The following is an 11,894-nucleotide window of genomic DNA, read 5'->3' on the forward strand; positions in this document are numbered from 1 at the left end:
AATATCTTTCAGAGGAAGACCAAATATTCAGAAGTTGTTTGGTTACTCATCCCACTCACTTGGACATTCCCTCTGCTGTTGCACCAACATTGGCTTGCCTCTCCAATGCTCACTTTGGTCAACAAGCTGCTTGCAACTGTAGGCAGTGGCTCCCCTACAACGCTGACAGTGGGGAAGAGCTAGACTTGATGACCACAACTGTTAAAAGAATCCCAGAATTAAATGAGACCTGAATACACTCTCAACCATAGTACTTATACTGCGAAGGAGTCTGTCTTGATCGGTCTCTGAATCTCTGTTGCTGGTAATCATCTGTCTCTCTCTTTCCACTACTGCCTCTGTCCCTATGTATCAAGGAAACATTTTTAATTAGGTCTTGTATTTTTTAACGGAGACTGAGCCCCTGTTATGACTTTTATTAATATACAGTAAATTAGGAGAACTTATATAATTCATAATCCTAGTGTGTGGTAAAGATCTTTGGGTCAGGGTAATTTTCTGCTCCAGAGGGCACCTGCTAGGAAGAAAATAAACAAATGCCATGAAACAAAAATACTATCGTAATTTATGGTGTTATTTAGTTACAATGAATAAAAATAGAAATTGAAACTGACATTTATCTATCAAGCATTCAGAAACAAGGGAAGACAAAATGTTTTTTGATGGACCCAGTGGTGAAAATAATATTTATTTGTTTAAAACTATACGTTCAGGTTGATTGCAAACAGAGAACAGATCCTGTTCTCACTTACAAAGGTGTAATTCAAAAGTAAACTCATTGATCTTAGGGCTTGTCTGTATACAAATTTGCACAGATTTGCACTGATTTAGTTCAACTGGTGCAGTTCCCCCATGTGAATGACTTACTGGTAGATCAATTTATCTTAAGTAGAGTATTTACTACCATAAACTAAATTGACATAAGTCCTTCCCTTCAGCTGAGTTAGTCAGATATACAAGCAGTCTAAATGAGAGCAGAATCCCACCTGGTGTCATCGAGCAATGGATACAGGGTTTGCTACTAGGGTCAGTGTTTCACAGGCTTTGGATAGAAAGGCCATTTGCAGAAGGAAGGAGATCACTGCCAATGCGCCACGGTGCTGATGCAGATTTAACTTTAACTTCCTCTGCTTGTAATAGAATGTCCTATCTTAAATTTTTTTAAAAGCCCTTAGCAACAAATAACTTAGATACCTTAATGAGATGCTCAGAAATGTTCTCATGGTGGGGAATATTCGAACCTGCACCTTTGTGATCCTTGCACATAACACTGAGGGTATGTCTATTCCACAACTGCTACAGTGACACAACCCCGGCACTGCATGGCGCCAAAGCATAGGCGCTTTCTACATCAACAGAAGGGGTTTTTCCATCATTATTAGCTAATGCACCTCTGTGAGAGGTGGGAGCTAGATGGACAGAAGAATTCTTCTGCCAACTTAGCCACATCCCCCCGGGGGAATAGGTCAACCCACCTATCTACGTCACACACCACATAATATTTTTCACAATCCTGAGCAACGGGGCTAGGTTGATTTAATTTTTAAGTGTAGCCTACGCCTTAGTATCTGCCCTACAAAATCCACTGTGCTGAAGTCACATAGTAGAATGCGATTGTGTAGGTGGTTAAAGGAGGTATGCTTATCACTTAATATAATTAGCTAAAGAGAAAAGTGTTTCCTGGAACAGGAGTATATATTTGAGGATACTATTATCATCAGGTAATGCAAATGCCTATAGACGATCAATTGGAGAATTACCTAGAAATGCTCAGAAGTCCAAGAGGAAGCAATTGTCAGGAAAAGCCTTAATCAGAATCTTTGGACTGAACAGATAATGGTATTGCTACAGTAAAATAAAAACGCAGTAAAGAGAATATGCTACTGCTGGCATCTGGTTAATCAATGGACTGTGAAAAGACTGAGGTGATAAACCAAGCAGACTCAGCATTAATTTTATGAGACGTAATACGTTTATAGGATTAAACTACTTAAAAATAATTTTAACTGAACTGTTTTAACCGAATAGCTGTTCCGCACTCATTCAATTTCAACAAATGCCTTGAACAGGACAGGAAATGCAGAAACGTATCAATACTATAGACACAAAATTGATACAGTATAATCGAATGAATATTGATTAACATATAATGAGCTTATTAATTAATACAGGTTTTTGTTTTCAATACATTTCTGGGAGCTGGTCTGGCACCGTTTAAGAGAATAGATGTGAAACAGTAATGCAATACCTTGCCCTTAAATGAATAGTCATGTTTCCAACAGATTGATTTGATTCCAGAGAATACTGGGGAAGAGGTTGGTGTAATAATGATATTACAGACAGAGATGGGTCCAAACTGCAAACTTCAGATCCATTTCAGACTCTTCCACATTTCCAGGGTTTTCGGAGTTGGCCTGCTGCTGCTACTTACTGTAAAGATGTTCTCAGAATGTCCCCTCCAGATCCCCAGTATGAATTTTGGAACAGGGACCAACCCCCAGAAAACACCTCTCAGGTTTTACACTGAGCCCAGTGGATGTTGAGACGGGATTTGCTTTGGAACATTGTCGGTGCTTTGTGGACACCTGTGCTGTGTGCAGATATGATCAAAAAAGCCCAGAAATAGGGATCTCACTATCATGTCTCACTGATTTGATTCATGGCAGCACTGGACACAAGAGATAAACACTACCCCAAACAAAGGTTCCTGTATCCAAGGAAGAGGAAAGAACCGAAGTCTCTACAAAGTTCAGCTGTGGACTTGCTTCACCAGTTCATTAATTCACCTGGGATAGCACTCAGGTACTGCAGTGATGGGTGCCACTACACAAGGCAGAAAGACAGACAGGCAGTTCATTTCTGGGAGGAACACTTTTCAAGCATCAGGAGTTTATTCATGCTGCAGTGAGGATGCTGGAGTCAGCCCTGCCCGTTGCTGCAAAGGAAGCTGATAATAAAATTAGTGGCCATCATCTGCCCATTGCTCTTGATCTGTCGCTTTCGTGGTTGTGTGGCAATCTGGGATTCTATTCCCCTCTCATTGTCTATTCATTTTCCAGGCCATATGCTCAGCCAGCAATTACCTTCTATTTTATCTATTTTATCTCCATTCATCCAGTGCTTTATTATTATTGTCTTCCTGTTTTCATTTGCTATATAGTGGCAGGTGGCAGTCTGCTGACTGCTGACCAGATTTCCGTAGTTCGTTTTCTGTGTATATTTTTTCTGTTATTTCTACCCAAGTTATTAATGTGGCTGTTGACATTTCCTGTCTTTGGCAGCAAGAGAACAACATAATACAGGTCTTTAGTGAAACACCTGACCAATTTGCTCACGTCACCTTCCCCAAACTGCTATGCTTTACCTTGGTAGCTGATCTTTGTTGAGCTCTATTGAGACCTTATAGATCTCAGAGATATGCTACATCCAGTCTACATACTGCCTCTGCTCCATCGTGTACTTTGCAGCTGTCTGCTTGATGAATGAATATTCAAATAGCAGTTTTATGAATTCTACAAATAATCCACATAACCTTTTTTCCCAAAGGCATCACTCAGTCTCTCCTCCCCAACAATGGTCCCTGCAACGCTTCCCAGGTTGCTTGTCAATTTCGCTGCATCTGCTGTGCCTCCAACCTGCTTGGTACTTGTCCTGTGGCATGATGGACTCCCTGTGTGCAGTGCAGCTCGGTGTTTTGCTGACTCAGTCATTGGGTGTCGCTTCATGGCTTAGTCCTCTGCAACCTCAGTTGTCTTGAATTTTTTTCATCGAAGTGTATTTGCACACAATTTAGACAATTTCTTAAGGGATGTCAGTGGTTCACACGAGTTCTCTGCTCTGAACTTGGCTGAAAACTATACTTGAAGGGGAGCACAGTCCAAAGGGGACTAAATAAATTTAAAGTAGCCAGAAGAGAAAGAAGTGATGCTGCTGCTGCCAGTGTCACCATCCCCTTTTAGCCTGTGATTAGGGCACTCGCCTGGGATGTGGAAGGCCCAGGTTTGAATTTCTGCTCAGGAGCAGGCCCAAAATGGACTTTTTCATTTCATCAAAAATTCTGACAATCTCCACTTTGGTTCAATCTCTTTTTTATTTTTATTTTTTAAATGTGATATTTGATTTTTGGAACGACTGCCCAATCAAAAAATCATGTATTCACCTACTCCTTGACACATACTGCCCCGCGGGCTGAGTTGGGCAAACACACTACCTGCACTACATGGAAATGCACATTTCTAATACGGACAAGCACAAGCTGCAACATTCAGATTTGGATTTCTAATTCCGAACTCCTATCTCATCCCAGAGTTTAGCTGCTGATATTCCAGCATCAGGAATTTATTCCTGCGGCTTCAGATGAAGCATGTCTTCAACATGGTTTCAGGGAAAGGGAGCAAAGCTGAAGATTGGGATTGTGGATTGGGGCTGGGGCGGGAGGAGTGGAACCGGGTTTGATGTTTACCAAAAATTCTCAATGACCCTGCACGAGTGGAAGCAGAGGACAGGTGCCTTGCCGGCATTATTAGCAAGGTAGAGAATCTAGCTGAGCTGTGCAGGGTAACAAAGTGTTTTCGGCCTCCAAACTCTCTCAGTTAAGCGATGTGAGGAGATTTTTACCTTCCACACGGAGAAAATCAATCAGGCTCCCTGGTGCCAGAGGGATAGTGCAATGAGGGCACAAATAAAGACTGCCCTGGCTGGGTTTGACAGTCTCTCATCTCCTGATATCTAGAAGGTCCTGAGAGTCTAGGTTTGCTACTTGGGGTCAAGATTGTTTTCTTCCTTATGGCTTATGAAAGCCAATAGCAAGGCACTATTCCACTAGCTGGCTTTGTCAATCAGTGCCTTCTTTATGAAGGCCAGGTTTCTGACTGTCATTAACAGGCTGAGGTTTGACTGCTACTCATTGATACTGAGGAGCACCTACTGAAATCAGCACTGCCATCCCCAAGGGTTCAAACATGAACGAGTGCTGATTTAGGCCCTGTGATTTCTTGTGTAAGTACTCACTGTCCCTCAGCGAATATATTGTCCATTGCCCACATTTATCTTGGGAGTGAAGAAAGCCTCATCTTCACCTGACTAGAACCCAAAGGGAAAGAGACATTCTCTGCTGGTGTGACCTCAGTGGACCTGCGCAAGTTTACAGCAGAAGTTAATTTGGCACACAATCTGATAGTTAAATCCAGTGTACAGCTGAGCATAGACACTTTAAGTGACTCATCGAAGGTCACACACAGGGTTCACAAGGCAGGGAACCCAGATGTTCTTATTCCCCGTGTCCTGATGTCGCTAGTGCAGATCCCTCCTTTCATTGCTGCCCTGCTCTCTCTTTCTCTGTGCAATTGGCCGTCTGAAGGATTCCAAGGATTTTAACTGCAAGATTGTAATTCTAGCTGACATGGTGTGAAGTGTCATTGTTTTCAATTACTGTGTGATTTGCCATGGAATCAGTTTAAAAGAAACTTCCCTCCTTGTATTTGTAGACTCACCCAGTTCATTGCTTCCAAGAAAAACCGGCACATCAATAAGACAGACAGAATATAACCGTTTGCTGTTGTACCTGGCCATGCATTTTACAGTTATTTTACATCCTTGCTTCCATTGTGGCTGTGATTAATATATATACACACACACAAATATGGGCCCTTGGCAGAAAAACTACTTTGTATGTAACTCAAACTGGATCAGACTGAACAGATAAGAAATGGCACGATGCATGAGAGAGCGAGAGCAGGTATGCACTAAATGTAACATCAGATATTACTGTTAATGGGGTAATTGAACAGAGATGTATTCATGGGCCTGATGCTCATTCAAACCTAAGCCACTTTACAACACTTGGCCATTGTAAAGGGGTTTTAAAGTAACTACCAATTACATTTGTACCTACTTTAAGGTATTGCAAAGGAGCGTTAGTGTAAAGGAGAAACAGGCCACATATATTTAAAATAAATAGATAGACAAATAAAAATAATAACCGCCATTATTACAGCAGGATGTAGTGTGAGTGGCAGGGGAATGCCTACAGCAACAGTACTTGACACCAGTGATAACAAAAGAGGGAACTAAACCAAAGAGATCACCCCAGTCTGCTGGGTTTCAAGCGCTTAATCAAATTTGACTTCTACTACTGCAGCTGCAAAAGAAATGTTTCTAGCCTCCCATTAATTTCCATACAATAACCCTCTAATGGGGGAGTTGCTGGGCAGAGGAGGGTGATCAATCTGCTGTAATGACACACTGGAGACCAAGGGAAAATGCAAACTTGGAGCAATTTCATGGCAGGTGCAACCTTGGAAAGTATGGCCATTTTTCTAAGTTAATTTGTTCCCTTGATATGTTTGAAATCCATATTTGTACTTTAAAGGTCTAAAATGCAAGATGATTAAAAAATATAACCAGATTTTTGTAAGCTTTTCAACTATCAAGTGATGTATTAGTCCCCCCTCCACTGGCTCCTTGGAGCCAGGACAGCTGATATCTTTTATCATTTCCTGCCAAAAGACAGGATGGGATTGTTTATTCTTACTCTAGCCTACTATCTATAGCTTTTCCATTCACTTCTCTAGCCTTACGCTCATTTGTCCATTAGCTGAATCGATCCCCAGTAGCCTGGGATATAATAATAACACAGTGATGATGATGTCTGTGATTTATAAAGGAGCTTCAGTGAATTAACAACCCAACTCTTAATGTAATTTGGGTGCCTAAATTTCTTAGATTCCTTTGAAAATCCCAGCTACTAATACTAATACAACTAAGCACTTACATGTTGCAAGCATGCACAGAGAGTAAGGACCAGATTCTGATACCTGATTCACTTTGCTTCTAATACCCATTTCACATCAGATTTGCATTTAGATGCAGTTTAAAGCAGCCTTAAAATAGGTGTAAAATGACTGTGATTTAAAGGCTTTTTATGGTGCACAAAGTGGTGTAAAGTAGCTGTTGTGTAAATGAGAATCAAGCCCTTTGAGTGTTACTTGGTTGTCTCAGCTGTCCCACAGAAGTAACTACGGCAGTGTAACCCCATTGTGTAGATGCAGCCTACAGTGATGGAAGGGGTTTTTCCCTCACTGTAGCAACACCAGCTGCTTGAGTGACAGTAGGTAGGTTGACAGAAGCATACTTCCATTGACCTAGCTGCATCTATACTGGGATTAGGCTGCCATAGTTATGGTATTTAGAGAGTGGATTTGTCACACCCCTAAACACAGTAGCTATGTCAAAGTGTCACCCAGGCTTGGGGCTCCTCACTGAATTAGTTACTACTGAAGGTGAGCAAGGGCATCAGATTACAGCCCTAACTTCGGGGCACGACCCTGCCACGGACAGCATGCGTGCAGTCTGCTGACACACCCTTGGAACGCCACTGACCTCAGCACGTGTAATCCCAGCCTGCTCCCCTGCAGAAGGAACCCAAGGAGACACTGTGCCTCAGAGACGCTCCTCTGAGCCCCAGATCTCTTTCTGTTCCCTGCCGGCTGAGGTGGGAAGGGAATAATGGCGATTTGCTCCTGGGATTTTTGTCCTTTCTCCAAAGTTCAAAATGTTCCTTTGTGAACATGGGGATTCAAGCTTCTGAGTTCCAAACACATTGATGCGGATTGCCATGTCCCCTTTCTTCAGGCTTAAGAACTGTGGCCAGAGCTTTAGGCACATCAGCATGCAGATGGGCACCAAGTGGGACTGCCAATGTACCTGAGTGAGTTAGACACCACTGACTTCCAGTGGGAGTTAGGCACCTAATCTTTTGTAAATCCTGGTAGCTGCCTATTTTAATGAGGCCCTATGTTGCCAAGGTAAAATGTTAAAATTTATACATGAAAGGGTGCTTGTTATTCTGCTGTGATGCTGCATTTGCTGATGCTCTCCGTGTCTGCAGCAGCCTACTATGATCAATGATTATCTGCATGTTCTGTTTTAGATACCACAGCGTAACAACTTAAAACACCTAGTTTTCTCCTGACCCTACAAATTCACGCATGTGAGTAGTCTAGCTGAATTCACTGGAACTATGATGTGCTCACAGTTAGGCATATGCGTAAAGTACTAGAGCCAGTGCAAATCATGTTGAAATCTGTGGGCCAAACTCAGCTTTCAATTACCCCCATGCAACCCTGCTGAGCTAAATTCACCTGGTGTGAACCCATTGCATGTTCCATATCCTCCGTGTTTGTCTTCGAAAGGCCAAATTATGCGTCTTTTACTCACATTGAGTAGCACCTTATTTCAGGAATTGTCCTTCTGAATGCATTGGAGTCACAACAGATTAATTTGGTCCAGTGACTTGACTTTATCATACAGCTTCCTATTAGTTGCTTTTCTTGTTGCATCCCTTCTGCTAGTACAGAGCCAGTTTCTTCAATGCTTGCTCACAATGAGTAGTACTTACTCTGTTGAGTGGCTGATGAGCTACAGAGCTGAGCATGTCACTGCCTGAATTACAATGATTCTTGGTCTTCTTCAGTGAAGATCAAATATATAAAAGGTATCAAGGTCTCCCTGATTTCATGAAAAACATGCACCTTTAATCGGGTAGCTGGATCTTTTCTCTTTTCCCAATAGATTTTATTGCTTTTCGTCCCACAAGATGACAAAACTTCTTGCTGTCTGTCCACCCAAAGGTAAAAATCTGTGAAAGGCCATTCAGTTTCATAGGCCATGAAATTTATGTCCACTTTTTGCATTTCTTCTCTTTTTGTTTATTAGGTCAGAAAAATCTCTAAGGCTGCAATCTATAGTTTGTCTCTTGGTGAATTTTTTTAAATGCCAAACACTTTTCTCTACGAGGAGTGACTTCTGTCTGTGTATGAGTTCTCAGAGGCATATGCTGTCTTGCTTTCCTCTGACTCTAGTAAAGTACTCAGTGCCAATCATGCATGGATATAACGAGAGAGAATTAACTATGGATGCTTTCCCATCTGTGCCCACACCTTTCGTGTGTTTCTTGCTTCTTGTAGACATTCCTCCATCACATGAGAAATTTTAGGTGAATTGGTTAAAAAAATAAATAATTCAGGAAACAGATTTGTGAATTGTTTCTCTAACCACAATTTATTGAGCTTGATGCAGGAATGGCTGGGTGAAATTTTATGGCTTACGTTATGCAAGCAGTCAGACTAGATGATCAGAGCGGTCCCTTCTGGCTTGGAATGTATGAATTGATGGCTGTGTGAGCTATGTCCATCTCTAAAGGCTGTTTCACATACATGATAAAAGCCTACTGCTGCTACCCGCTAAATGATGACCCATACAAGGATCTGAACTGTGGTGGGTCTCTAATTGATAGGTGGAAAGCAGCATGTAATCCAGAGTTGCTGTTATTGGTAATCATACACCATGGTGCTAAAATAAGGTGCAGGGAGACAATGATTCTGTATCTATGACTGACACTACATCCAGAGATGCCATAAGGTAGCAAAAGCCCTGTGAATTGAATGTAATGGTGATGGAGATTTTCAAACTAACTTCTCCACTGGTGTAAATTAGTGTAGCTCTATTGCCATTAGTGGTGCTGTGCTGTGATTTACATGAGAGGAAGATCTGGCGCTGAGTATGGTCCAACATCATCACACTAGTGATGGCTTTATAAATGAGGCACATTAGAAGAAGGTATTACTAACAGGGTAATCTTAATGAGAAAGGAAAGCAGGGATGTATACTGGGAATCAGAAACGGCGCTTTTGTCTAACAGTGCTAGCAGATCAGAGTGCTAGTTATATGGATTAATCTCAGGAGAACGACTAATGGATTCAGCGTGGCAGAAGAGACATTACACTGAACAATTTTGAAAACAGACTACAGATGCTTTTTCTGGAACTTCTATCATTGCATTGTCTGTTCACATATCAAGTATGAAAAGAAAACACCTTGATTTATCCAACTACCATCTGTTGGCTCAACATGCTCAGTTGATCTATGCAGTAGATATACCCTTAATCACCATCTTGGGGGCACTATATCAGAGACATTTAGGACATGATGAGTTAAAGTGGATATATGGGCAAACCTGGATGTGAGTAAGGATCGGAGGGGAATCTCACGGAGTTTTCAGCTTTGCATTCTACTGTAGCCTCCACTGTGGGATCAGCTGTGAGTTCAGGCTGGACTAGAAATGCTACTGAGAGGCACAGAAACATTATTTAATTTAATTTTATTTACGATGCCAAGTTGGAATCCAGCCATTTGTTCCCCTGAGGAATGCTTTAAGAGAAGAGACCCAACTTTAACTGCATTTTGAGTGAGGGGTAATGGTTAAAGCAGGACTGGGAGTCAGGACTCCAGAGTTCTGTTCCCTGCTCTGTGAGGATAGTAGGGTCTAGTGGCTAGAGCAGGGTGAATTAGTACTCAGGACTTCTGGGTTTTATTCTTATCTCTGCCACAGATTCAGCACCATGATCCAAGAGCAGGTCACTCCCCATCTCCGAGACTTAGTTCTGTCCCTTGTAAAAGGGGGATCCTGACGTCTACCTACCTCACAGAAATAGTGTGAGAGTTCGAAACTGGTCTTTGTAGGTGGGCGATGATGGTCCTAAGTGCATACAGACTGACTTATTACTACTTCTCTGTATTCAGGCTGTATTTTTTCCTTTGAGCCCTTTCCACCTTCTGTTCCAGGGAAAAGGACAGAAACCTTGGATTAAATATAGGAAAATATTGTGACCAATTTTTAAATTACATTGAAAGATGCAAGTGGAATAATTTCTGTTTACTCCCCAAGAAAAGAGTCCCAATGCTGAAATATACATTTTGTGATTCTGTGAATAGTTTGTATCTTCATTCCCTTCACTTTCAGCACACAAACTTCCACCTAGAAAATTATGTAATTTAATTAGAGTTGTGGAATGATTCTATTGCAGTCACATTCAGTTAAGCTGAATCAGTTTGTAGATTTCATTGTGATTGGGGCTCAAAAAATACGTTACCCTACCAATCTAATTTTATATGCGGAGAATGATTACAGCTCAAGTCTTTCAGAGCCCTGTATGTCTGTATTGTCCAAGTATGGCTGCAAAATGCTTTACTTTCCTCATTAGTTGCATGGAAGCAAAACAGAGATCCACATCCCATCCCATATGGGGCTGACCTGCTCCTTGCAGTGAAATGCAAAAGAAATCCAGCAGGTGGCAGGAGTAAATAAATCTCACTGTAAGTGAACACGTGGTGTGCGCCTTTCTCACCGTAGTGGACTGGAACAGGTGGGGGCTGGGGTAGTTAGGACTCCTAATGAAGCAATCATTTCAAATATTGAAGCTGGTTTGGACCGAGTCCCTCGTTTGCTGTATTACCGCATTTCATCGCTTGTCCTTGAGTTCTTTATCTCCTTCACTGTAGCACCAGGAGTGCTTTACACTTGACAAAGCCCTTGATGCTGTGGGCCAGGCATTTGCGTGCGGGCCACGCATGAGGGAGGGGAAGGGAAAACGCAGAGAGAAAACGTCTCCCCCAGCATACTGGTATCCTGAGAGTGAGCTTCAGTGGGAGCTGCAAGCATGCAGCACTTGCTAGTGTTGGGCCCCACAGGGACATCCCTGCCCCTTTCAGCCCTCAGGCACTGGTGGATGTGTGCACAGCATTACACTCTCAGCACTTTTCCTTAGATGTGCACAGAAATGTGGCAGGGTATTCTACACTGAGATGCTGTGATTGCCATGACAGAGTCATGTGGCTGATGTCTAAGCTCTGGCTTCAGTGACCGGTCCAGGAAACTGTCTTTTTAAGAAAGAATAAGTTTCTATATTACTCAGATACTGCTGCTGGCTATTTAAAGAGGCTGGGTGAAATTAAAGGGCAATTAAAACATTTGCCTATACATACTGTGGGGACGTGTACTGTTTCTTTACATCTACAGCAGGAAGGAGGGAGTGTGTTCAGGCAGACATGCTACA

The sequence above is a fragment of the Emydura macquarii genome, unplaced genomic scaffold (genome assembly GCF_026122565.2).
Source record: "Emydura macquarii macquarii isolate MOO-44397 ecotype Brisbane River unplaced genomic scaffold, CSIRO-AGI_Emac_v2 contig_2184, whole genome shotgun sequence".
Taxonomy (NCBI): Eukaryota; Metazoa; Chordata; order Testudines; family Chelidae; genus Emydura; species Emydura macquarii.